At 42.9% G+C, this 26,454-nt stretch overlaps 1 protein-coding gene across 3 annotated transcripts in view; it reads right to left on the bottom strand.

Annotated features, from left to right (window-relative positions):
* LOC122399631 (teneurin-m) overlaps positions 1-25,987 on the bottom strand; it is a 199,812-nt gene extending 173,825 nt beyond the window's left edge. For all 3 annotated transcript variants that reach the window (XM_043400446.1, XM_043400447.1, XM_043400450.1), the window contains exon 1: positions 25,465-25,987. The gene's annotated coding sequence lies outside the window, so the exon portion shown is untranslated. The remainder of the gene's footprint in view (positions 1-25,464) is intronic.
* Between the last annotated feature and the right edge of the window lie 467 nt (positions 25,988-26,454).

Genomic DNA, 26,454 nt, shown 5'->3' with positions numbered 1-26,454 from the left:
GGCGCAGAACTGTCGCGTTTCTCGTCTCTACGCGTTACTCCTGTCTGAGCTCTAATTTAGATCGGAGGTAAAAGTGGGCGAGGCGAGCAGGCACGGGGCTTTCGAGAATTTCTCTCCTCCTTCGGGCACTTTATCTCTCCCGTGCCCCGTTTTCTGGCCCGTTCCTTTCGCCCCGCGCTTTCTCCCACCCCCCGTCCTTTTATTTGTTTCTCGTTCTCTTTCACGTTCAGCCCTCATCTTATCACTTCCCAACGGCCCCTTTCGCCGGCAGGAATAGATTATCCTTAACGCTTCATTTATTCGTTTCTCGCGATAACCGGTAACCCACCTACAGGTGTAACGTTCGTTGATTGTCTTGTTTAATGGTTATGCCTGCGCGTTCCACAGACGCGGCAGGATGTTTGCATAAATCACGTTAGAACGGAAGAACGTTAAACGGTCGGCTATTTATTCTCGGTGGAGAACATAAGAAGGCATCGCAGTGCTTAATGAACGCTAGAATTTCTAGGGAGAATTATTGCGCGATATTTAACCCGCAATTTATGCACCGCGTTTTAAGGAATCTGATCACTGGGGAAAGAAACTCGTTTGATCCCTATCTTTGCTACTGAATGGCTCCCAGGGAAAGTGCAAGACCTTCTACAGGCCAAAAACAGTTGAAAATCAAGAATACTAATCCGTTGATCGAGGCTTCGTTAAAAAGAGATAGAAAAATATTCGGTCACACAGTATATTTTCGGTAAGGAATTTTTTTCTCAAAAGTGCGTAGGAATTCGGGGGTATATGTAATGACTAAAAATGATCGTAATTGACCCCTGCAACCGACAATAATTTTTTTACAATGATTTGAAATTTTTTAATTCCATCGAAAAATTTGTCCACTTACTGAATTTTTTTCTCGAAATTGGTTAGGATTTCGAGGGTGTGTCTATTCACCAAATATCATTGTAATTGACCCCTACAATCGAAAATAATTTTTCCAGAACGATTGGAAATTTTTTTTTTTCGCCAGAATTTTCACTCCTTCTCGAATTTTTTTCTTGAAAGTGAGTAGGATTTCGATGGTATGTCTATTGACCAAAAATGATTGTAGTTATCCTCTGCAACCGAAAATAATTTTTTTACAAGGGTTTGAAATTTTTTAATTCCGTCGAAAAATTTGTCCACTTATTGAATTTTTTTCTCGAAAACGCGTGGAATTTCAGGGGTATGTCTATTCACCAGAAATGCTTGTAATTGACCCCTGTAACTAACTATAATTTTTTTAGTGTGATTTGAAATTTTTTAATTTCGTCCAAAAATTTGTCCACTTATTGAATTTTTTTCTCGAAAACGCGTAGGATTTCGGGGGTATGTCTATTCACCGAAAATGATTGTATTTGACCTGAGAACCTAGAAATAATTTTTTTAAAACGATTCGAAATTTTTTAATTTTGTCGAAAAAGTTCACACCTTCTCGAATTTTTCTCTCAAAAGTGGGTAGGATTTCGAAGGTATGTCTAATGACCAAAACTGATTGAAATTGACCCCCGGAACCGAAAATAATTTTTTCAGAATGATTCCAAACATTTTAATTTCGCCGACAAATTAAGGCACCTACCCCCTGTCGATTTTCCTTAAAATTCGTTTTTCATTTTTAATAAATTTCTTTAACATCCTACAGAAAAGTTGTTTAATACTTTTTTGTAGGAACCCATGGGCTCTACTTCAGAAAAAAATTTCATCGAAATATATTCACTATTGTAGAAGTTATGGCTGTTTGAAAATTGGATCATTGTTATGGGGTTTTCCTCAGTTTACGGGGTTAAGGACCAACTTTTCGATTATTTTTGTAATTTCTACATCTTCTCCATTAAAATACGCGTAGTTTGCTTTTCTAAAAATCAAAATCCGCCAATCCGTTGAGAAGTTATAACGTTTTAAAAATTTACTTGAAATTTCAGTGAAACATCTCAACGGATGGTCAGACATGAAATTTCAGTAATGAATTTTTTTCTCGAAACTGAGTAGGAATTCGGGGGTATGCCTATTCACCAAAAATGCTTGTAATGGACCCCTCTAACTAACTATAATTTTTTTAGTGCGATTTGAAATTTTTTAATTTTGTCGATTTTCCCACCTACTTGAATTTTTTTTTTTTTAAAGTAGGTATTTACATTTTGCAATTTATTCGATATTCGTTTGAAACTTAACACGACGCGTTCCACTATAACTTGTGAATTACATTCGTTAACTGAATGCATCGACGTCGAAATTCCAGTCGACGAATTTCACGGCTTTAATTAGCGATCGTGTTTCCAACGGAAAAAGTAAGTTATTATCGAGTCGTATTGTTTGCCTTACGGCTACGTTCTACTGTATTTACCGAGGGATGCAGCCGAGTTTCTAAATTTTCCGGTCGGTAACGAGCGACGGGCAGTTATTGCACGTTTTCACGGGGAAAATATTAATTTCATCTGTATAGAATTACCGAGGTTCTAGAATTCCCGGTTCGATCGTGCGTCACCAGTACTGTCACAGACGCATCGAAAATGCATTTTCGTTGCAACTGCGCCGACACCAGTTCTTTAAATTTCAAACGAACGTACATCGATTCAATTGCCACGCGTTTATATCATTTTAGCTGCCTGTGCGGCAATCTATGCATTCACTATGCAATTCAGTGCAGTATTCCCTCGCTAACTGATTGAATTTCACCCTTCATAAACGAACTAGAATCTTTGTCAAGCGTAGGACCATGGTTCATTTGCTATCGAAAAGTAAAACTCCTGTATTTTTCATTACTATATCGTGGAAATATTTTTAACAAATTGGCGACATTTTTCCGATAAATATGAATCTAGCCACGAGTATATTCCGACCATTTTTCCATGTACAAAACTGATTCGAAGGATGAGTAATTAAAAATACCCTGAATACGGTATCGATCCAAAAATATAAAAATATACAATTTCAAAAAATCAGAATCCCTTTGAAGGGGTGAAAACATCCCTAGAACCGTTTCTGCAAAGCATTTGTGCAAATTGTGTACTGTGCTTGTTTGTTCGAACAAAGTGATTCATTCCTGTACGTTGAAAGTAAAATGGCGACCGGCTGAGACCATCGTCCCAACTTCCTGTTCCTGGTCGCGGCTGATTCGCTTTAATTAAGGTTAATTGATGAATTAACATCGGGGGCTGAAGACACATCGACGCGATGGGCTTTCGTGTTCTCATGTAAAAATGGCCGTGTCGGGCCGTTTAATCCAGGACAAACGGGGGCGTACAAGCGTGCATTAAACATCGGGGGCAGTTTTGTGCATGCCTACCTGGATGGTCCAGAGAGAGCAGGAATCGATAGCGTCGAAGGTACGAGGGGAAAAGGAAGAGAACGGTGACAATACATCGAAAATGCGTTTTCCATTATCCACTCGCGTACAAATCGAACGAGCGTTATTCGGGTACGATCCGAGCGATTTGTTCGCGCCGCGATCGTCGATGTCCTGGCAAGTCACGAAGAAATTCTATTTCCACTCCGCGATTCGACACATTTTTTTAATGGATAATCCAGCGCAGACCGATTCCACGGATCGGAGCCATTGTGCCAAAACGGAGACGTGCACGATCCCGCTGTGTCAAACGGAGTGTCAATAAATCGACTCTATTACTCGCGTCCCGCTATTTATCGTTAAAGTATCCACAAATTGGCGAGCCACGCGAATCGAAACGAATCTTTTGTCCCACGTTTCCATCGCCGCGTCGACGTCACTCGACAGAGTTCGGTCCGGCCGGCGAACAAACCCGCGCTGAGATTTTCTTGTCTCGATCAAAGCCTTCATTCAAACGCGTACTCGTTCGAAACGAGTGTCTAACCGATGTTAAAAAAAAACCGAGCCAAAATAATTGTTAGCGTTCGCCATTCACTGTTATCCAAACGGGAAAACAGAGTATCCTTTAGAGTCTTTTAATAAAGAATTTGGAATCATGAAATACCACTGAGAATTTCGGAGCAACACTAATATAAATTTATAGAAATAGTTGTGTATTTTTCCTTGAAAAATTGATATTTGAGTAAACGACGTTTCCATTAAACGTACCCGTTCCGCCCAATAACAATGATTCTCTTCGACGCTCGCGTCACGAACGTTCCGGAGCGCCGCTTGACCCGCAAAACGTGCTCCGAAACGCGACGCTTATTTTCAAAACAACCTCCCCCCCCCCGGATTAGCCGTTTCATCGCGAGCAACACAATCGACGATTCTGTGCGCGAAACGCGAGGGAGAATCGGCCCCGGCCAGGTGGTACGTCAACGAGATTCGATGACGGACGTCCTCCCTCTCTTTTTGTCGCGCTAATACGCATACCTGACAAGCCACAATGCGTCACTTATTTCGTTACCGAATACGCGCGTATCCTGTCGGACTCGTTTCCCCCGTCAATGGTAACAGTACACTGCGGCGGAGGGAAGTGCTACAAGACGAAACCACTCCCTCTTCCGTCGTTTCACGTTATATTCGGAACATAACCTCGAATACTGACGCCATTTCCAAAAACATAGTTTCAACATTTTCACTACACCATCCATACAGCAGCCAAAATAATTATAATACGTCTTCTGCTTCTATCTTGGCTGATTTGGAAAAAATCATAGTGTCGATGAAGTGAAATAATGTTAGGTTAAAAGTATAATTTTTAAAGAATATTCTAATGTAGCCTTTTCTTGAATATATGTAGATTATTTCCAATGATAAAATGGAGTCTAGAAATGAATGTTTTTAACTAACATTTAGACGAACAAGGGACCAAGTCTAGTTTTAGAATGAATCTAATTATGAATAAAATTGTTGCAGCAGAATACATTGCTTCCTTTTTCCACGATAGAGGAGCCTTGAGGGCGTGGTCAAATCCCGGGTCGGGTCCTTTCCGTCTTTTTTTTCTCACAATTTTTGTGAAACCGAGACTCCGGTCCGCTAACACACTCGACAGGGAATATAACAGTTTCTTTGAGCCGTTTCGTGGAAGAAATTTCGTGGGTGGGCCACGCGGGGTTGTATGCAGATAAGGGCCGTACAGGCACTTAAAAGTCCCATTAAAACAATCTGCTCGAATGGCTCGAACGTCTAAAAAAGACTAGGCTAGTCGGCCAGAGCACCGAGCGTTCAGTATACATAAAACAGACCCTACTCGAGCCATTCGTATCGTTGGATGGGTGTAATGTTATATTCCACTCGGATAATTTACGAGCACCCTTTCCTTTCGTTCGGCCGCGAAGAAAAACTGCTCGTTCGCCTGATTACTATTTTAATCTGTTTGGAGGGAAACTGGTTCGCGTTTCGTCCGGTCGAGGCACGAAAATTCAATTTCATAATTTTATGACTTAACCAAATATACGTCTTATCGCGTGCAACTTTTAAAGAGCGAAAGGAATTTATTTTCAGCCGTACAGTTTATCGTAGACGTTTGAAAGAAAATTCTCACGCGAGGAGACAATTGGAAAACTCTTTCACGGATCCCGACATTAATATAATTTTCTCCGACGAGTGCTTTCCACGGGGCTTTAGTTGACTGTAAATACAATGCGACCTTTCGATACATATATTTCGCGGTTATGTCACCCGTGGGTACCCTCTTTGCTTAAGCCTAAGCGCCGACTCACGTTCTTGCACACGATACAGCATTAAAGATAACAAATCTTGAAATATGTCGCTGCTTCGAGATGGGGCTTGCGATAATACAAGGGGAATATCGTAAGCTCCCTACATTATTCGCGCGCATATATGTATACGTATGCGTGCTAGCCCGCCGAGCGTAATATGTCATCTTCATCCGTCGTTCACCCATATACGTGCTCCCGTATAGTGATTCGAAAATTCTTCCCGATTTTTTCGATCCCTCCTCACACGACATCATCACTTCTGATCCCGTGACACTGAAGGGTATAATATTTGTCAACGTGAAAACGTAAGAGGTCAAACCATCCTGATGCATTAACACGTGGACCAAAACTATCATTTCAGACCAAAGAAGTCTTCTCTTGCAATAGTAAAATTTAATAAAAATTTTTAAATCAAATCCAGTGATTCAAAAATTCTTCCCGATTTTTTCGATCCTTTCTCACACGATATCATCACTTCTGATCCCGTGACACTGAATGGTATAATACTTGTCATCGTGAAAACGTAAGAGGTCAAACCATCCTGATGCATTAGCACGTGGACCAAAACTATCATTTCAGACCAAAGAAGTCTTGTCTTGCAATAGTAAGATTTAATAAAAATTTTTAAATCAAATCCAGTGATTCAAGAAAGATAGAAGACCGTTTCGACAAGATTTCTATTTGCAAAGAAAATTATTTCAGACAAATACGTGGACCCGAACAGTGAACATGGCTGGAAATTTAATGTAATCTTTATCTTCATCGCGATATGATTTTTCCTGATATTTTCGTTGGAAATATATACACAATGTGTTTAAAGTCATTTCAAACAGGAAGTCTCTCGACGGTCTACTATTCCGTTTCAATGCAAACTGCAAAGGTTGCCTCGGGAAGCAGCGATGAAGCGACAAGGATCGCGAAAGGGAAAATATAAGAAAGACGTACGATGTCTGTGACAAGATGTGCGTTTGTAAAACAGTTTCTCTCGCAGGATAGCTCGGTACATAGTCTCTCCGAGTAAACCAATCAGGTTGAATAACAATCCGTGCAAACACATCGGGTGTGTTTTCCTCGGCGCGGTGAATCTCTCCCTCGTTCCAATTTCTGTTCGAATTTCTGCGATCCGTGCTCCATTACTCTTTTCACACTCCGAGGAATCGCTCTTATAGCGCGTCCGCCATTGTTATTTCATCGTATCAACGCAGCTACGTTTCCATCGACGATATAAAACTGCTTAATATCTACGCTTTAAATATTGCGAAATATTAAGAAAGGGAACACACAGATTTCCATGATTCAAACGTAAACACAACTTGGAGTTTTAATGCAATATCATTTGCAATTAGGTTCCTTTCATGATGATGAATTTTCATGTAGCTATCGTCATTCGAAATTGTTTTACTTAAAATAAATTTCTATATTTCACTTTACAATATTTGTTAAGAAATTCCTCCAGAACTTTCATTGATTGAATATAAAATTACTGTGAAAATTGAACTTTCATAACAAGTAGAATCGATAACGATTGTTTGTACGTAAAATGTACGTCAGTTTAATAATCGATGAATTTTCATGTAGTTATCGTCATTCAAAATTGTTTTACTTAAAATAAATTTCTATATTTCACTTTACAATATTTGTTAAGAAATTCCTCCAGAACTTTTATCAATTGAATATAAAATTACTGTGAAAATTGAACTTTCATGACAAGTAGAATCGATATTTGCCCTCTGCTCTGTTTGTACGTAAAATGGAACAATTATGAAATGTTCGACTGTACAGTGGAAGTTGAAAAGACTTCCGTTCGCCATAGATCCTGATCGAATCGTATCCGGGTTCGCGAGCGTAGATCGCGTTGATTTCGTGCGATACAACATGCAGATGTACGCGACGTCGTGTCGCGAATTTTCCTCGTCGAGGATTTAGTATAATTCCGTTGGCTGTGCGCCTCCAATGCCGGGGGTTGAGAAGGAGGAGAGGTTGTGGGTGAAGGCGGCTAGGAGAACGTCGAGACTCGGTGGTGGTAGAGATGACAGCGTCCTCTAGCCTCCCTCTTGTAGTCTTTCTCCGTCTGGCACTCAAGGCAGGCATGCCCTGACAGCGTGTGGGTCCATTTGGTTCACAGTGGTCGTCATGGTAACCCTCAACTACCCTCTTTTTCCCTTTCTGCCGGTCGGTTCTGTGCTACCCGGTCCTCTCAAACACACTGGCTCGCTCTTTTCCCTCTATCTCTCTTTATTTCAACCCGTTTCGTACGTTCCTCCGGTTCTTCGCGTGTCCTACCTTCTCCCGCTGTTGCGCCGCTCGATAGACTGCTTCCGTTCCTCTTTCACTCTCTCTCTCGCCCTTTATTCCTATCCTAGACCGCTTAGCGTCTCACCGTTCTATCCTCGCCCCTCGCCCAGTTGTCGTCGGACGGCCTCCGCCAGTAGGCTAAAGGGTTAATGGCTCCCTGGACGCTCACGTGACTTAAAATTACAGCATCGCCACTGGCCGCCGGTCATCTCGTACTTCCAACCCGCCTCTCGCTCGTTCTTCCGCCGTCGCAACAACGTCTGTTGCCGCTGCAGAGATTTCCCTTTATGTCGCACCATGTGTGTACCGACGTTCGAGCGGAGCGAATTTATTTATGGCCCGCGCCAGAGACGGAGAACGCGTTTCTGACCGAAAAACTAGCAACCCCTCGGGGACGCGTTTCATTTTATTCTTGCATATTTATAACACCTATCGATACAACGAAGTTTTTCCACGAAACTGGACAGGTCGAAAGTGCGATCGAACGGTTTTAATTATTGCTTCGATTTTCCAGGTGGACCCGGTCGATGGTTTCTCGGGTTTTCTTCGATCGGGGTGGCCGGAACATTCGATACGCGCCGCTGTCTAAGTGCAGACACTACCGCATTCGCAGACTAATCAAATTTACGGGCTCACCCGCGTCGCTATGCTCGTTTCTGTTGGTCCACTTAGCGACTGACCCTCCCTCCCCCCCGAGCAGTGATGGGTTGTTTCGCGAAATTGATCGAATTTCCGTACCGGTCGAGGCAATAGTTCGCGGCCGACTCGCTGGAACGAGCCCGCAAAACTTGCTCGCGCCTATATTACACTTCCCAAACTGCGTTTTCCTAACTACGTGCCCGGCGAACGAGCTACGTGTAATCCGGCGAGGTTGTATTTGCATTTTTAGATGGGCGAACGCTATACTGTTACTACGTACCGTGGTATATGCTTAACATCGACACGTTGCGGCCATTAAAATTTAGATGAAGCGTCGGACGATTAAACGCGGCAAAATGGAATTCGATTCGTTAATCATGTACGACAAGCCGAAATACGCGAATATAGGTCGCTGAATATTCTACTTTCTTAGCTGATAATAAACCGAACCGAACGTAACTTAATCCTAACTCATAATCTGACTTAATCGTGAACAGAAAGATAGGAAATGGGAAAGAATAAAACAGCGAGCTGCATGAATAAAGGGGATGTAGGTATCTATAGAACGTGTACTGACTGAAAGAGAGTTATAATAGTAGACGGACAAAGGAGTAGGAAAGGAAGTATACATTGTTAAAATAAATAATTAATTGAACTTGATAATTCAGGGTATCATAGCGAAATTTCTCGCGCTCGTCAACAGAGGGCTACGCTCTTGTCTTTCTCACAAGCTATCGACTGTTACGGTTGCCTTACTAATAAGTCCATTAGCAGAACAAACTTTTAATAAACGAATTTCCCTTTCATTTCCCTTCTCACAGGCATTTCAAACCCACGATCCCTAAAAAAAGATTGATCGAGCTGTGATAAAGAATTGATCGGGAATCGAGAACTTGCAGAGCGATTCAATCGTTTCGTATCTTCCTGGCGGACGCCGCGTAACGAGGTCAACATGATTAAGTAATAAAGAGGAATCATCAAGAACAGCTGGTCAATTTTTCAACGGCTCTTCGAGCGGGTTGGCTCGGTACCCGGAAATAAAAATACCATAAGACGAAGCCAATCGATAGCTGGGACGCAAGAACGCGCTAGAGAGACGAGACGAGAGAAAAAGAGCTAGAAGAGGAAGGGTGGGGAGGGGGAGGTTATACCAAGAGAAAGAGCAGAGTCCGAGCCCGATGCAAGAAGCACCGCTACTAGAGATATGAATTCGAAAAGAGGTTATCCGCGCTCAGCTAGTATCTATAGCCGTGGCCTATCGATCTGAGCATTATTGCTGCAGGAAGTAGCGACCTCAAATTCAACCATCTGTGCCGAGAGAACACGATCATTCATATTTCATCGCGAGGTGGTTGCACCGTCATTACTGCCACCGATGCAACCCTGATGTGTATGCACGCTCTCCCTCCCCCTACCAAAGCGCTTCTTTCCTCGCCACGCTTCTTTATCATTAGCCCGTCTATCATTACGCGTTTACTCGGTCACAGCTGCTTCGTTTCGCGTGCACGCACTCCGTCGATCCTTCTCTTTTTTTTTCCTCCATTTAGTTCTCGAAAATAGGCCAACCGTTCTTTTCCAGAGCCGTCTTTTCAGTAAACCTCGGCATCCGCGTTCCACGTCTATTCTCTTCGTTCAGGATTCCAGCAGCGTTATTTTGTCGCGCTGTGCACCCCTTCGGGGAGCCTCGCGCGTGAACTTTACATTTCAACCGTCAGACGAGGATTTTATACGAGTTCCCTTCTTATCCCAGTTCGGAACAAGTTCAACTGGTTCAAAGAAACGTCAGACGTGTTCGACTTGGCCCTATTATCAGCCCGGGAACACGAGTTCGCTAAGCTTGACTCGAACGATCCCGTGATATGAATTTTAGGTTACCGTGCTGCAGTAATACCACGAGGCAGGTGTCGGCCATTTTTTAGCGACGCGGCTCGCATCGAAACGCCAGGGTTTACACGAAGACCACAGACAAGCGTTAAATTGGACCAAGAGTGCAAATAAACCAGATTCCTTCATTTTTAAAGCTTTGAAATAAAAACCCTGATATAAAATTAACGTACAAATATGACGAGTTTCTTATAGTTTTGTCCAGTAGTGTACCTAGGCGTAAGCCACTCTAAATCTGACACAGGAGAGGTTCACGACCCAGAGCGACGTTTGATTGATTGGCCTGCAACGTTCGCGGGTTTCTTGCCATCGATGGATTGAATTCGACCGTGCAGAAAGTACCCACCGATCAGATTGCACGTTTAGATTGACCGACAAGATTAGCCATATATCGGTAGCTTGGCAATCGCGGATGGAGCTGTTGCGACCTGGAGTAAGAGGTATACGGACGCTGCATTATTCATGACCGTACAACGATCCTGACGAGGCCGGTTTCATTTCGCATCCCCCTTATACCGGCACCGATGCGTTATACTTTTCGAGACACATCGCCTGGTGGTTGGATCGTGGCGCGGAACAAATCACGCGTGATCCCCGCGCGCTGATCGTTCCTTCTCACATCTGTCCAAGCGCGTTAATAATTAAGGGATGCGTCACTGCTTGAGCCCAACGTCAGTCGTTAATAGCCTCCTAGGGGAAAGTTGCCTACCACGTTCCTTAACAAGCTCCATTTTCAAATGCAAGGACGGACATTCCCAACGGTTAAATAATTATAAAGTGAAAGAAAGAAATTTTCAAATAATTACTAATTTCAAGTAAGTCAAGTGGAATTTATCATGTCAAATATAATTTTCCCACATTATTAAACACCTGAGCAATTTCCTGTTACAAATCGATTACAAAATTGGCATCTCAGATAGATATCCACCAACCAAACCAAATGCAAAAAATTCCGTTGATTAAATATAATTACATTTGCTTGAAAAATGATCTGAAACATTTGCATACACGCGACAGAACACGCGCGCAGGAAAACCATCAATTTGCGTCTAATTCAAGCATAAATGTAACTGGAGAACGCTAACGATCGCTTCGATTCCGACATTACGAAACGTTTCCTTCGTTATTTAATTGCGAGTATCGCGAGATTGGTTTCCTACGTTTGAAAAATCATTTTTTTTCCCCCGGTTATGTCATTATTGCGCCAGACCGGCGATACGCAATCGAACGAAGCCGGTATTCGCTGAAAGGTGTGTTTTTCTCGATGTTCATCGAACCGGAGGCACCAGGGGAGAACTGGTTCGCGAATGCTTCCTAGTTTTCTTATCGTTTCAAGCCTCATCGAGATCACCACAATCGATCGAGTCCGGTAGTCACGAGGCCGCACACGAGATCGCGAAGCTACGAGCCCCGAACCATTGCACACCGAACCTAATTCCGCGCGGGATTTGCTAATCCAGGGTTGCAGCGTCGGTCATTATTTGGTGTCGTGTGATCCCGGGGGTAAAGCAGCACACGGACCGTACAGTGTACCACTGAACGCGCTGTATTTATCCCTCGATATATCACCCAAACCCCTAAACACCCCGAATAAGCCCATCTGACCGAAACTGGCCGCGTATAAAGCGTCACGGTAGAAACCTGCAGCAAAGTATTCAGCACTGACACGGAAATTCGAGGGACCTCGGACGCATTGCGAAATTGTACTACGTGTCGCATAAATCCACCGCAATTTTCGCTCTTGTCGAATAAATAAACGCCGCGGCAATACGATCGATGAATTTGTAAAATCCACTCCCGCTCGTTGATGAACACCACGGAAACGAAAGAAAATGCTTTAGCTTATGCGTTCGATACGAATGTACAAATTGGTCTTTCCAAAATTAAAAAAGAAAAGTATATAGAAAGAATGGACTCTCGTCGGGAATAAAGCAACGTTCGCTGTCTCAAGAAGATCCACGTAGTGATTTGCAGCGACGATTCGGGGGTGTCTCGCGACGCGGCGGTCGAGTAAACAGTGAAAGCCAATCCCATCATTTTAAACAGCGGACGAATGACCGGAGGGAGAACGATTTCCGCGGGCGGGACGAGTGCATCGCGGGCACGAGGATTAAAATAGGAAGGAGCGGAAAAATTCCTGTCCCGGAGCGAATCTACGTACAGGCCAATACGTATCGATCCCAGTGACTCTATTCAGCGTACACGACTCTCGACGGGGTGAGTTATATACCGCAGAGCCCGGTGCCACGGTAGAGTAACCTCCCTTGTACACGCTCGGAAGTGTGTGTGCTTGTGAAAACACCAATATCGTTATTTATGTATCGCACCGATGGTAGGCATTGCCTATATATCTCATCCCCCAAATGCCTCTTTCTCTGTCTACCCCTCCACCCAGCTACCTCTCTTCTTGTTCATCCTGATGCTGGAACTGGGGAAAATGTATCTACGCTCGCGAACTTACCGGCATTCCTACGAATTTTCGGGATTTTCGCGCGATATCCTTTGTCTTCTCAGACACCTCTGGTTACCGGGTTTTTTGGCGACGAATGGCTCGATATTTAGCGTCCACTTTATCGCGTTAACTCTTTCGAGTCATGGCAAGGTACTTGCACTCGCCAACAGAGGGCTACGATCAACCTGAATCTTTCTCGCGAGTGCTCGATTGAGTCTACTCGAGTCTACTATTTTTTAATAATTCTATTGTCAAGATTCAGCTCCTTAAGTATTTAATACCCCGTGTACAAGAGAGTAGGACGTTGGAGAGTGAAAATAATAGCAGCACCGCAAGTCGATACACAAACTATGTGTTATGGAAAGAGGGACGAACTCAGTCGATGCGTACTCGCATAAACTTTTGCAGTCCATTAGCATACACTGATTTCAGTAATCGAAGAGTACATACACTAGGTCAGTGTTCCTCAAACTTCATCCATCCATTTCTTCTTTGATAAAGGAAACGTGCATATTTGCTCGAATTCATGATTTTATTACAGCACCTAAGGGGTTGGTTTCTCGTTCGTTTTATTTTGACCGACGAAGGTTAACGATCAGAGACAAGTTTCTTTTTTCAATCCATCTTTTGGACTACCAGCCAAGTTCTCATTATTATAAAGCCACTAACGAACCGAGGAAGCACTCTCAGACCATCCAATTTCTCTCTCCCTTTCGCCGTCCATCATCCACCCTTCTTTGACGCTCCTTCCTTCCAGTTATCTCTATTACACTTTAACCAGCGGCCCGAATCGATTCTCCCGATAATTTATAATTGCAGACAGAAAATCAAGGAACTCATTTGACACGTAATGCGTTTATAATAGCTCGAAACGTACCTAATTATTTTCACGAGGGATTAAATTACTAACGAGGCAAATTTTTCTGTCGCTCCTGGAAACACATATAAGATTCCCCTTACGTTAAATTCACTATTTATGAATAAATTCTGCAAGCTCAAGTTATGATGATAATTGATACAATTGTTTCTGTACTTATAATCGTTTGTATGCAGAATTGCATGTTGCGTCTGCAGCCCTGTGTATCGTGAAAAAGTTCGATCGAATAATTGACCGGTAAGAAAAAAAAAATATCGACGATAAGAAGGGAAAAAAGGGCAGTTCCTCGAATGTTTTACTTCCATTTTCACGATAATGAGAGTTTCAGAGAAGCCGGAAACTTATTCGTCTGGAAACACCAAAGTTTCGGATTCGAAGCCATCGTTACGGCCAGGAATAATAAAGACTACCGAAGGTAAATGTTTTCGCGCGGGGTAAGTACGTGCGCGCCGTGAATATGCAAATCCGCAACAAATTTCCACTGCTTGCCAATGCACCCACGTAACACGTTTTTCTCGTTGCCTAATTAACTCCTCGTGAAAGTAAGATTAGCGAGTTTGAGACTCTACCTGCTGCCGGGTATTAAATATAACTTTATTTCCGATTAGCTTTTTTCCTACGTCCCCGCCAGCCTCCCGTCCTCTTTCCATTCAATCCTTTTCCCTTCGACCGAACTATAAAAGTTCAGGGAACATTGTTGAAAAACTTCCCGACGATCGTGCGGCAACTTGCAAATGGTGGAATGAATCAATGATTGCGATAAAACTTTCATTCTCCTCCGCGGAAACGTTTAAATTTCCTCCCTCAAGTGTCGCGTATTTTCTTATTGAATCGTAAGATAATTTTTAAGCAAACTTTGCACTCATTTTTTTCGTAACTAACTGGTCATCTACGGCTATAAATCCGCGAATATAACTTGTGTGTGTCGAATGTAACAGCCCCGTTGTAAGATCTAGCCAGACTTGCACTCCGAGATATTATTTTAGGGTTGCAATCCGAGGATCGATCGACGAATAAATCTACAGGGACGTTGTAGCTTTGTTCCACCTTTTTCTTCCTTTTATTTTAAACAGCAGCTCTGTCTCCCTCTCGCCCTCGCTGATGTCTCTTTCCTCCTATTTCCTCGTCGTTCGCTATTTTCTCATCGCGTGTCTCGCTCGTTCCCTTTCCGCGTTTTGTCGCTTGTCCCTCGCGCCTGGCAGCGTCATTTTATAGCAGCACTAAATTTTCCCGGGTGCGTGAGACGAAACGATATCAAGCAGTTTCCCATCGATGGACAGAGTACGTGTGCCGACGCCAGCGGCGAACCTATCACCAATCCCCCCGGAGTTTCGCAGAGTAAATCGAGGGAAATCGGCGATCTCGTTTCCCGTTCCATCGATCGTCCTTGCTTTTCATTTTACCGCCAACCAAACTGCGAGGATGGGGTCGCGAGGAGCGAACGGACGAGAGATGTTAAAACGGGTCTAATTGACACCGATAGGGAATATTTTGCTGTCCCAGTTGCGATTGCTCCGCGTTCAATATAATTGGTGTGTTCATCGTGAAAAAACTAGCGGCGATGCTTCGTATTGTCGTGATTTTTCTACCGATCCGCGTCAAAAATATCTTGGAAGCACGTTTACGAAGTCATTTTACGGAATTCGTAAAAGTAAGTTACAGTCACTTGGAGGGAACGGTACTGTTCTAATAGAATTTTCATACAAGTTCTAATTGACTGGAAATTTATAATGAATCTTTAGGAGACATGCCTTTACACAAAGAAAGCACAAATATGATTAAGAGATTAAAACAGTGAGCTGCAGCTTACGATAAAGGTGAAAAAAATTCGACTCGAACGCTGAACGATGGCACGAAATTCAGTCTGAACGTATTATGTCGCGTATATAAAAAGAACTATCGGGGTGGTGGATTTCACGCGCGAGAACACAGGGGGTGTAAGATCCATCTTTGTGTCATGTTGAGCCGGCTTGATTTAATGAGAAGGGCGATGCGGTCGTATTTACAAACGACAAAGATAACCGAAGACATAAATTCTGAACATATTGCACGCGAGACAAGGACGATAGATAGTATTCCAGCAGCCTAAAAGATCGAGAGATACAGTTTTCAGCGACGCGACAAAATGGCGGTGTCTGAGAGCACGAGATCAAGATTGATTTATTCGTTAATTCTTCGAAGGTAATTAAAAATATATGTAATGTTTCGAACGTGTTGCGTTAATCGATCCGAGAACGCCGTTTTCTGCTGTTTTCGGACGTGGAAGAAAGAGCTCACCGGAAGTGACGCGCAAGGGAGGACCCCGCGGGAAGCAAGGAAGGATCTTGTTTTCCTACTCGACGCGAAACAGGACGGAGATTTATTAACCGTGTCTCCCACGAGTAAACGCCGGGACCGAACCAACACCGGAGAATAAACAATAAATTCAGGTTTAAGAAAACAGGACGCGGAAGGAAGGGACGAGGGTGGGTGGGTCAGGCGGCAACTATGGGTCGGTGAGTGTAATTGAAGTCAGCGAGGCCGGCAACCTTAATCCAAACGTACTTAAGGTGATTTGTGATGCCGGAACGAAGGCTTTAAAGACTCACTCGTTATCTGACCGTTACCGCGGACGCACTGAATCACGAAGGATCGCCCCGAAGGGGGCGTTCAAAGTCGGAAAATTCTCTGAGCCTCCCTCGAGAGGAAGTCCCCGTGTCCCTGACCACCCTGGGTGAGAACAATCGTCGGACAGAGAGGATCGTGACGCCCACGAAGGAGGAGGGTGTATAGAAAACGAGAACGAAAACGTCCTGGCCGCGGCGAGATGCTTCCCGAGATAAATCTTGAAATATTAATATCGGCGCATAATGAACGGAGACTTGCGGAGGACCGAGGATCCCTTCATAAATTTTTAATTGAAATAAGACCGTCCCCCTCGATCGGTGGAACGGAATCCGCCGCGGCTACGACTTATCCACCCTTCACCCCAATAACCTCAACGCTTTTGATAATTTAATCAGCGGTACATTACTCCGCGCGAATCACGACATCGTAAACCGCGCTTGGAAATCTGGAAATTTCCTACCACCCTGTATACGAACGGCTCGCGGGATACTAATGTGCGGGATACTAAATGTTTTATTATGCGCATAAAATTTGACTCGATTCCCGATAACTGTCCCTTAATGTCCAATTTGTTCCCTCGATCATTGGACGATGCAAAAATTTTACCTGCCCGATAGAATGCATTCCTAAATACTCTGTGAGTTTCAAAATCGATAGGAACGGGACACGGTTTTGGGTTTTGAAGTTCAGAGCCTCAGATTTTGAAGGAGTGTACTTTTCATTTCATTCTCCAACGAACTTGAACGGAGTTGAAAACATAGGCGGACTTCATACTAAGTTATTCCGTACTTTCTCATAGAACTACTTCAAACTTTATTCAGAACTTGTTTAGACCCTACGTTTATACTGCCACCTCGGACTTCAACACCTTCATCTTATATTTCCTGGACGTCGGATAGAGAAAGTTAGCAACAGACAGTCTCCGTCAAAAGCATCCAATCTGACAACTTTCAATTTCCTCCTATCGGGTTCCTTAAAGAACCAACTTTCAGCGTGGAACAATCGTTCGGGGAACAAAATTAATTAATGTATCGATTTTCAACAGCCTGCGAATATCTACGTTGATAAAATAAATTTACAGACTCTAGTAGGTTTTGAGGTAATAGGATGAGAAAGGAGAGAGAGTAAATGTGCTAATTTTTACAATAATTTTATTGCAAACCAAAGATTTACTACTTTAATTAAACACAAACGAAGAATACTCGAATGAAGCATTAAGAAAGAGGGAATAACCATACTTCTCTCTAACTCTGGTACCCTCGATGCTTGCAACTTATAATAAAAATAATAAAATAAAATGGTTCCTCCAACAATAAGAATATAAACTGTTTGGATCGAAGACTGTGCGATGCAATTAATCAGCGATTCGTTAAATCCATAGCGATTGGTCGATAACATTCTAGGGGGTTTATAGTTGCTATCGGAACTCGGTACCAGAGGCTGAAGGTAACGGAAAAGCAAGGTTCGTGGGCGAGGGAGCGGGATAGAGAATAGAGGGGTGTCACGAAGGAGGACAGGGGGATCGTAGGGTTTGGCCAGAGGGCGTAGCACGGGTTGCGCTAGGCTATACATTACGAGCTTTAGTAGGGTTTAGCCGTCGCTATATACCGTGTCGTGGTCACCATCCCTGGACCACCTTTACGCGGCCACACGTAAACGTGCACGTGTATAAGTTTGCGTCCGGGGTGTCGTCCTGAAATTAATGTACTTGCTGTACTCCTTTGACGGACTGACTGCTGGCGGACAGAGATAATTCGAATAAAAATACCACGATGCTCGGGAGTCAAAGGGCCCCAGTTGATATTCGCCACCCGTCGAGGGGTGCGTTTACACATTAACCGAAACTGATGCTATTTGTTGTTCAAAGAAACTGGCAATCATCGAAATTGGGACATACCGCGGTCGGAGCAACGTGAAATATTAATATTGCTTTAGAGAGATGTTTAGGGTGTTTAACTTAAGTCGAATATCTTGTATTAACCGAGTTGAATCCAAAGAAAATATATTTCTAGAGAAAAATGAAGTCACGAGTCGAGATAAGTAAATTTCTATTACTAGTCTATTGCAGGTAATTTTATGGCAAACTCTTGACCGTGTCAATAATTCTGTTCGTCGGTGTGTGCACGCAAAATCAAAAGCGTGTCCGCGGTTGCAGGCCGCGTAAACGTCGCGACACGGATTCGTCGATGCACCAAAGCATGCGCGCGAACGTGTGCACAGAGCGTGCGAGCGCGATAGCGCAAGGTGGCCCACACCCGTGTGTTGGAGTGTGTGCGTGCACGTGTGTACGTGTGTGTGGCACGTAGCAAAGCTGTTCCACGGCTCAGAATACACGCCACGCGCGACGCCATGGGAAGGGTTGCCCTTTGCTTCCAACCATGCAGTCTCCGTGACATCCGACCTCGGTAGCCGCGATAATGTCTATCAACTCTATCGCGCGTTACAATATAACAGACTAATTTAAGACACAGTCGGAAACGATTGATGTTTGCCCCTGAACGGCACTCCGGTTCCTATCGTTCTCGTGCCTCGCGACATCAATTCCCATTTAGAAATTGTTCTGCTCAACGACCCTTCATGGAGTAATTGGGGGGTCTAAAGATCGATAAATAAACCCTCTATAGATCAAATTATGTTTGGGTTTGAAAATTATACAATTAATAGATACTAATTAAATTTTAAGAAACACAAATTTTCCACTGTAGCCACCCTAATGTGAGACGTTAATCTTTTGCACCCTGACATATAATATCCACCGCAATTTAATTTAGGACTTAGATATGATAACACAAACTTAACGAATAGAAAACTTCAAAATTTCAATTATTTACAAATTTTTCTGGGGAAAGGGGACAATTTTAATTTCGTAAAATGACATCACAAAATTGCATTCGAGAATTGCAAATATATTTTTCTATTATCTGTTTAATTTTACAGGAATATGTTTACGTAATACGTGTTTATGTTCTTGTGAAATTAGGGGCTGTGTATTTGGGAACAAGGCGAATTGAAAGCAAACAATGAAACATGGACCTCAAGAAAACTGGGTTATAATTTGTTCTCGCGTGCACAAGATGAATCAAAACTTCGAGAAATATACATATTACGGCCGCGTTTACATTGTTATTCAGTTTCTAGTTTGTTGGCGAATAAATATTCGTCGGTGGATTCGGATATTTGTCTACGTTCCGGCGTGTTATTGTTGGCAAAAGTTAACATCGTGGCAACGATAATTAGATATTTCTCTTATTTTAATCCAACCATTGTAAAGCTCTCCTCGAATATACATCGTTCGCGCTTGAAGTTTTCGCGGCTTGAGGTTAACAAAAGTTGCTCCGTGGCGAGGAAACTTCCGATGGAAAGTTCGTCTCGCTTAAAAATTAATGTTTCGCGGACAGTAGTTAAAAAATTGTTTCTATTACGTCGACTTTGCGACGATTGCGCCAGATTCTATACGTAAAGTCTCTCCGCTTTCTTTCCAATAATAATGGAAAACATTTAATTCTATTTCTATTCGATGGATAATATGCAAATAGTTGTTTATCGCACATTGACTGAAATTTTTATCTGGATAAGAATTTCATCATTCTCTAGTGGACAATAATACTGAAATTCGAGAACTCTGTTCCACTGAAATTCAATTAAACCTTTTAAATCGAGTAACTTGCTCTCGCAAGCGACATATTTGGAAAAACAACGGGTTTCCCTCGAAAATCGCGTACGGTTTGATGTCCAATACGAGACAGCCAATTACCTCGTTATGTCGTACGCACAGGCTTCGAATTTGCATTCAGACGTACGCGTGACAAGGGTAGCTTTAATGAAATTTCCGTAAATTTTTTAATCTGCTCCCGCATGTTAAGCTACTCGTTGAAAACTTCGATACGAAAATAGAATCTTCCAATTTGACGATAACATTGTAACGTTGGTGAAAACGTTAATATTGATTGCTTCTATTTCAATTCCATTTAGAATTTATATTTACTAATTCTACAATCGTGTTTTTCTCTCCAAAAATAAGACCACCGCTCGAGATTAACACGTTGAATTGGATAATAAATCAAATTATTCTTGGGAAACGTAGCTACATGCTTCTTCATCACTCATTGATTCAAAAACAAACTTGGAAGAGTTACGAACACGCTCTATTTTCTTTCTCTTCGTTCGGGGAAGAGCTAATGATACAGTTCAATTTTAGAATTTGTATATTTATCATCAACAGTTTGAGAAGGTACAACTAAATATTTCACAACGAATTCGAAGTAAAAAATTCTCTGAGAGCTCTGTTGTTCATTGCGAGCTTATCTCGCCGAGCCAAGGTTTTCGTCACTGGGTGGAAAAACACTGATTTAATTTAAGAACGTTATCCCGGGGAAAACATCGCATGGAAAAGGATCCATAAGCTCCATTAGACTGCCACGAGGGGGTGGAAAAAGAAAGATTAGGAACCACTGGTACAGGAGTGTATCTACTTGACAAGCACGGGATTCTCTCGCGCGTACGCACCGCGTCGCAAACATTCTTCTCCCCGCTGAGAGATGTTGCTTCTTTCCCTTTTAACAAATTAAAGCTCCGAGACAAAGACGTTTCTCGCGGGAGTTCCAGAAGCAGAGTAAATCAGAGAGCAAGGAGCAGATTCGCGGAAAGAGATGTAGGGAAGAAGGCAACGGCCAGGAAGAGTAACACGCGAAGGAAGCGAACGAGGAAATAAGGGGGAAACGTCGAGACAGGAAGCATCCCTCCTTTGTGCGATTTTACGGAGCCACCTTGCTATTATCCTGATTGCATTTTTAAATGCGCCTGTTCTACGTCCCTGATGCGTCTCTCTCTCCACCTTCGCGCATCTCGTCTCGACGCGTACGATCCGCTGTTTCATTTCGGTCTGACGCCCACCCTCGGCATCTATGACGTTCCACCCTTCCCCGTGAAATGCTTTTTCGAAGGAAACCGCTCCGATATTGTCATTTTTTTCGGTATTTCCTAGTCCTTCGTGAGACACGAGCGAAACGTATCGTTGGGTGGCTTGGATGGCCAGAAAATGGTTTCTCGAGAACAGTGTTCGAAATTTAAATTTTTGATAAAATGTAGAATGCACTTAATGTACGAAAATATAAGAAATATTTGAAGTAATCGAATTGAAATAAGCGTTCGAACGATTCCGTAACGATACCCGTTGGAAGGCGAGCGCAAACGTGTGTTGGAATCGAAGAATGCATAAATATGTGGTCACATACGGAGTACATTTGCATTTCGATGGTATCGACGACACTGGGTCGACGACCGGCCAGTTAAGTATTTTTAATAGGCGGTCAGACCAAAGGAGTGCTTCGCTCTCGTATTCAGTGAACCGTTCTATCAAGAGCAATTGATTGCCACGCTACCGAGAAGTTAATCGCGGTCATTCGTCGTTGTTCTCAACTCGCTACGCGGCAAATAGCTTTCAATCGTCTTAAGACTATTGGATTTCGTTGCATGAATCATCTACGCTGCAGATTCCACCAATCACTTTCGACGGGACATCCGACCGTTTCCTTTGATAGACAAAGGCACGGAGAAAAAGCACGCTGCTCGACCTTTGCCCCCGGGAGACCTTCTTGCGCAATTTCTTTGGAATACTTCTTCGTAAATACAGACGTCCAAATAATAATCATAATAACGATGATACTTCTTTAACGTGCAAAACTTACGAACATCGAGAAATTTAAATTACCGTGGGAATGAAAAGTTATAAACAAAGGTATCTATTTAGGTAGAAAGATACAGTTTTATGTGTTTTGGAAAATTTTCTGGGTTGGTGTAATATACTCTGTACTCTTTGACTGCCGTTTGTTTCGATATATCGATTATTAACAGGTTGGAATGTGTTCGTAATCTCACTTTATTTCAGTATCGTGAAAAACTAGTTTTTAAAATTGAGGATAATAATGAATAATAGAATTCAGATTTGGACCAAAATGGACCAATTCCTCTTCAAAGATTAATTAGAATAGAAAAAGAAATTAAAATTATTACTGCAATTATGGAGAAAGGACACATAACAATTTAATATTTTGTCAAATTATCAAATAAGTGTCACGACTGTTCGACGCTGTCGAATGAATTTGATTTGCTAAGACGAGTAGAAAGACGCGATGAAAGACGATAATTTTCGCCAAAACTAATTTGATTTGCTCGGGAGAATAGCTGCCGTAATATTTACAGACGAATTTAAGCTTAATAGACTCGAATTAGATGGAAAAACGTGTGTTAGACGTCGCGTTGGAGGAGATTATCGTCGAATTTGCATTAAGCTGGTAAAAGGAGACGGTTAATTTGTTATTGCGTGAAGTGCAATATCGATAAATGAAGTTGGCCCAATTCGCCATAATGGGGATATTATCGACGGATTTGTCTACTTAAATATTGTGAGAGAGGTATTGTTGCAATATGCAGAAACCTGTATACTAAATAATTTGATTTACCAGGCAGATAACGACCCAGAGCATACTGCACTCATCAACAAAACATTTCTATCGAATAAAATTTAGAGACGAAAATAGATGGTTTTAATCAAGGGTTCTATCGATGAGAGATCAATGAATTTAAATATCCTGTATTTTCTATATTCGGTAGCGATAATTGGTTATCTTTTTAAAGAGATTTTCGAAGATTGTATTAGCAATTCATCGCGTATAGTTTGCTACGTGATAGGAGGCCTAATGGTGCGCTTGGAGGCTAACACACCCAAGCTATACTATTACCATATCCTACTCAATTTCGCCCTTCTACATCGCGTTGCTCGCGTGGCGAGTCACAGGTCATTATTTTTCGCGAAACTATTTTCGTACCTGCCAACGGCACGTGTGACACGCTACCGTACTACCGTGTGGTCGTTTTCACCAGTGAAAACGCACGTTGCATTTGTTTCCACTTAAATGCCACCGATAGGTCAGCCTGTAACATCAACGGTTCTCAGAAATTTATAATTCAATTTAGACTTCGTCGTTCTCTAACAACGTATTCCATTTCAAAGAAAATTCCAGTTTTCCAGCAATCAAATTAAAAGAATTTTCACAAAAATAGTCATGCAAAACTATAACTTCGACTCAGTTTCTCAAACATTTTCTAATTCAAATTTAAAACAATTTTTTTAACATTAGAATTTCTGATTTCGTTCACCACTTTCACAACAATTTTCAAACATTTATTCTTCATCTTGAAACCAGTAATTTGATCGATCTAAAATAATTGAAACAATAATACGAAGTAGGAACAAAGTCGACGAAAAGTTTATTTAAAGTTAGACGAATCTAAACAAGGAAATATTAGAAGAATACTTAATTCTATTTAAGAAGAATGGTAAAGAGGGAAGCGATTTTTGCGCACGTATAATTACGTGAGCTACAGAGGAAGTGTCGTGGCATAAATATTGATTCTCGTCGTTTTTAATTACACTTCTACCTAACGCTGGATGTTGTTAATCAACTCACAATTTGAAACGACCAGTTATATATCCTCGTAATTGCTGAAGTGTAAATTAACGATATATGCTGGTAATGCGTTTTCAAATTCGCGCTATCATTTATTTAGAGCAAATTTACTGCGAAACGGTATCATACGAATATACATACGTACTAACAAGTTCTCACGCAAGTCATTGAATCCATTATATCGTAACATTTGCAAAAAAATTAATATTTAATTATACTCGATAAATTTCCTTAATTGAGACATTATCTCGGTGGAAGAAACGCGTAATTTATTGCTAGTTACAACATTGTTTCGAATGTTAACGAATTATACATTTAAATTTCTCCATTTTGCATGTCCATCGTTTTATGGTCACGCTACTAGATTTCCAAACTCGTATAATATTACTAATGGAGAAAATGAGTACACTTTTATTAATCAATTATGAAGAACACAAATGAAAACACTTTTATACTATTTAAAACATCGAAACTCGAGTCCACTTGTTTAATTATGTTGTCGATGTTAATAACCTTCGAAAATCTTAAAAGGTTGAATACTAACCAACCTCGAGGTAAAAAGTAATTAGCCAGGAATGTTTCACCCCTAACAGGGGCATTATTCTAATCCACACGAACTGTAATCAGGAAGTGTCGTGATATGAACTTGAACGTAACGCGGGAGGCCCTGATAACCTATTAGCTAGGTCTCAAAGACGAAGATTAAACAAAAACATTTTCGTTATCCTTCCAAGGGTCGTTCAAATCAATCTTGTTTTCCCCGGCATTATCGCATCGTCGCATGAACTTTTCACGTGACGAACCAGCTAAGTTTCTACGTATATACGATCCACTCGACGTTCGCCAGACCCAACGTTTCTTCTAGCGCCAGTGTCAAGAACATTAAGGTCAACGGCCTTCGCTTCTAAATAAATTTCCTTCGCGCAACGTTCGCACGCGACACGCTCGAAATCTGTTTTCGCTTTTAAAGCAAAATCCGCTCTGCTCCGCGCACTATCGATGTTCGATACTTTCGCGGGGGTGTAGAAGAGCCGAATTTAAACTAAACTGCATCACCGCTCGTCCGATCGCGAAAAAAATTTCAATATTTGGTAACCTTAGATTCCGAAAATGACAAGAAAAATCTCTGTACAACGGTTCGAAAGCTTTAACATTGTATTAAAGCGAGACATACGTATGAACCAAATACGAGGCACTGAGACTCCAAATGGTAATCGTTTCGAATACTCGATTATTCGAGCGGTGAAATCGAAGATTATAAAGTACGAGAGAAACGCTACAACCCTTGATGTTAGGTTCAATCCCCCAATCACCGATCATTCCACGAGCACAGGTGCACCCTTGTCAGGCAGAAACTACTCTGTCTGCGCCCTCACACCTTATCAATTCGCTTCCGGGAGCAAGTTGGTGTCTCGCGTCTGCAAAAAGGATGGCTCGTCAACTTTCGGAGCAGCGACTTTCGGGGCCAGCGAGCAAGCGGTCAAACTCTGGGCGTGGTGGGGAGTCAAGAAACACCGAAAGAGCGCGCGATTGACCATATGCGGACGACACGGTCGACGAGGCCCCGCATTAAACGCGTTAAAATTCACCGAGAGTGCTACACTCACCTAATTGGTACATGTAATGATCCTATAAGAACACTGGCGATACCGGTTGCCCGTGTCGTCGCACAACAGCACTGCACGACACTCTCAAATCACCGTCATCATCATCGTGATCATCATCTGGGGCACCGATCGCCGGTGACAGAAAACACGTCCGTGGAGTTGCAGGTCGGTCGTGCAATGCAGTCGCACGGTTCCGTCACACGAGCCCGTGAGTACGGCGGTACCGCGCACGTATATCCAGAGACGGCCGGTGTATCCTGTCGCTCGAAGACACAACACATGTACGCGCCAGTGTTCGGACACTACGGACCCCCCTGTACACTCTAATCTCACTTCTCCGTATCTTTCGAGCGTCGAAGGGCCACGGATAAACACGATGGTGCAACAAAGACGGTCGAGTGGGTGGTGGATAGGTCCGGTCCGTCGGTTGTCCGATCGTACGAGTCCGTAGCGACGCGTTCGCGATCAGAACGCACTGGCAAAAACCAGTCTAGGTGTACCTAATCGCGAATTAACGCTGGATCGCGCGAGTTTAGCGTTCGCGGTTCAGGAGCTGGCAATGCACTGACTAGCTTGCCGGTTCGACCCGAGTCCGCGGCTGTTACTTCTGCGGGGCGCATGCGTGCGACAACGCGGCGACATTGCGCCGTCGTTGACGCCGTCGCTGACACCGTCGTCGTCGTCGTCGTCGTCGACGACGACGTCCTGCTCGTAGTCCTCGTCGGCATTGTTACCCCTTCGTCCCTACTCGCCCACCCCCTCGTTGCCCTGCTCGTGCTTTGCCTCGACCGTGTACGTTCACGAGGGATGCATACAGCTACGCGTACGCGATCGTACACGCGGACATACTTCTGCGCTTCATCCCCTAAATCGGCACTCTGCAACCCACCCCTCTACCCCTGCTGCCGCCAGGCTCTCGATCCCGAGAGTGTTCACTGTCGGGAAAGACCGAGGAAGAAGAGGTGTCGGCTTCGCGCGTCAAATACCCTC

The sequence above is a fragment of the Colletes gigas genome, unplaced genomic scaffold (assembly GCF_013123115.1).
Source record: "Colletes gigas isolate AHSC1104 unplaced genomic scaffold, ASM1312311v1 Colletes_gigas_Sc00014, whole genome shotgun sequence".
Taxonomy (NCBI): domain Eukaryota; kingdom Metazoa; phylum Arthropoda; class Insecta; order Hymenoptera; family Colletidae; genus Colletes; species Colletes gigas.
This window is presented reverse-complemented; position numbering and strand designations above follow the sequence as displayed.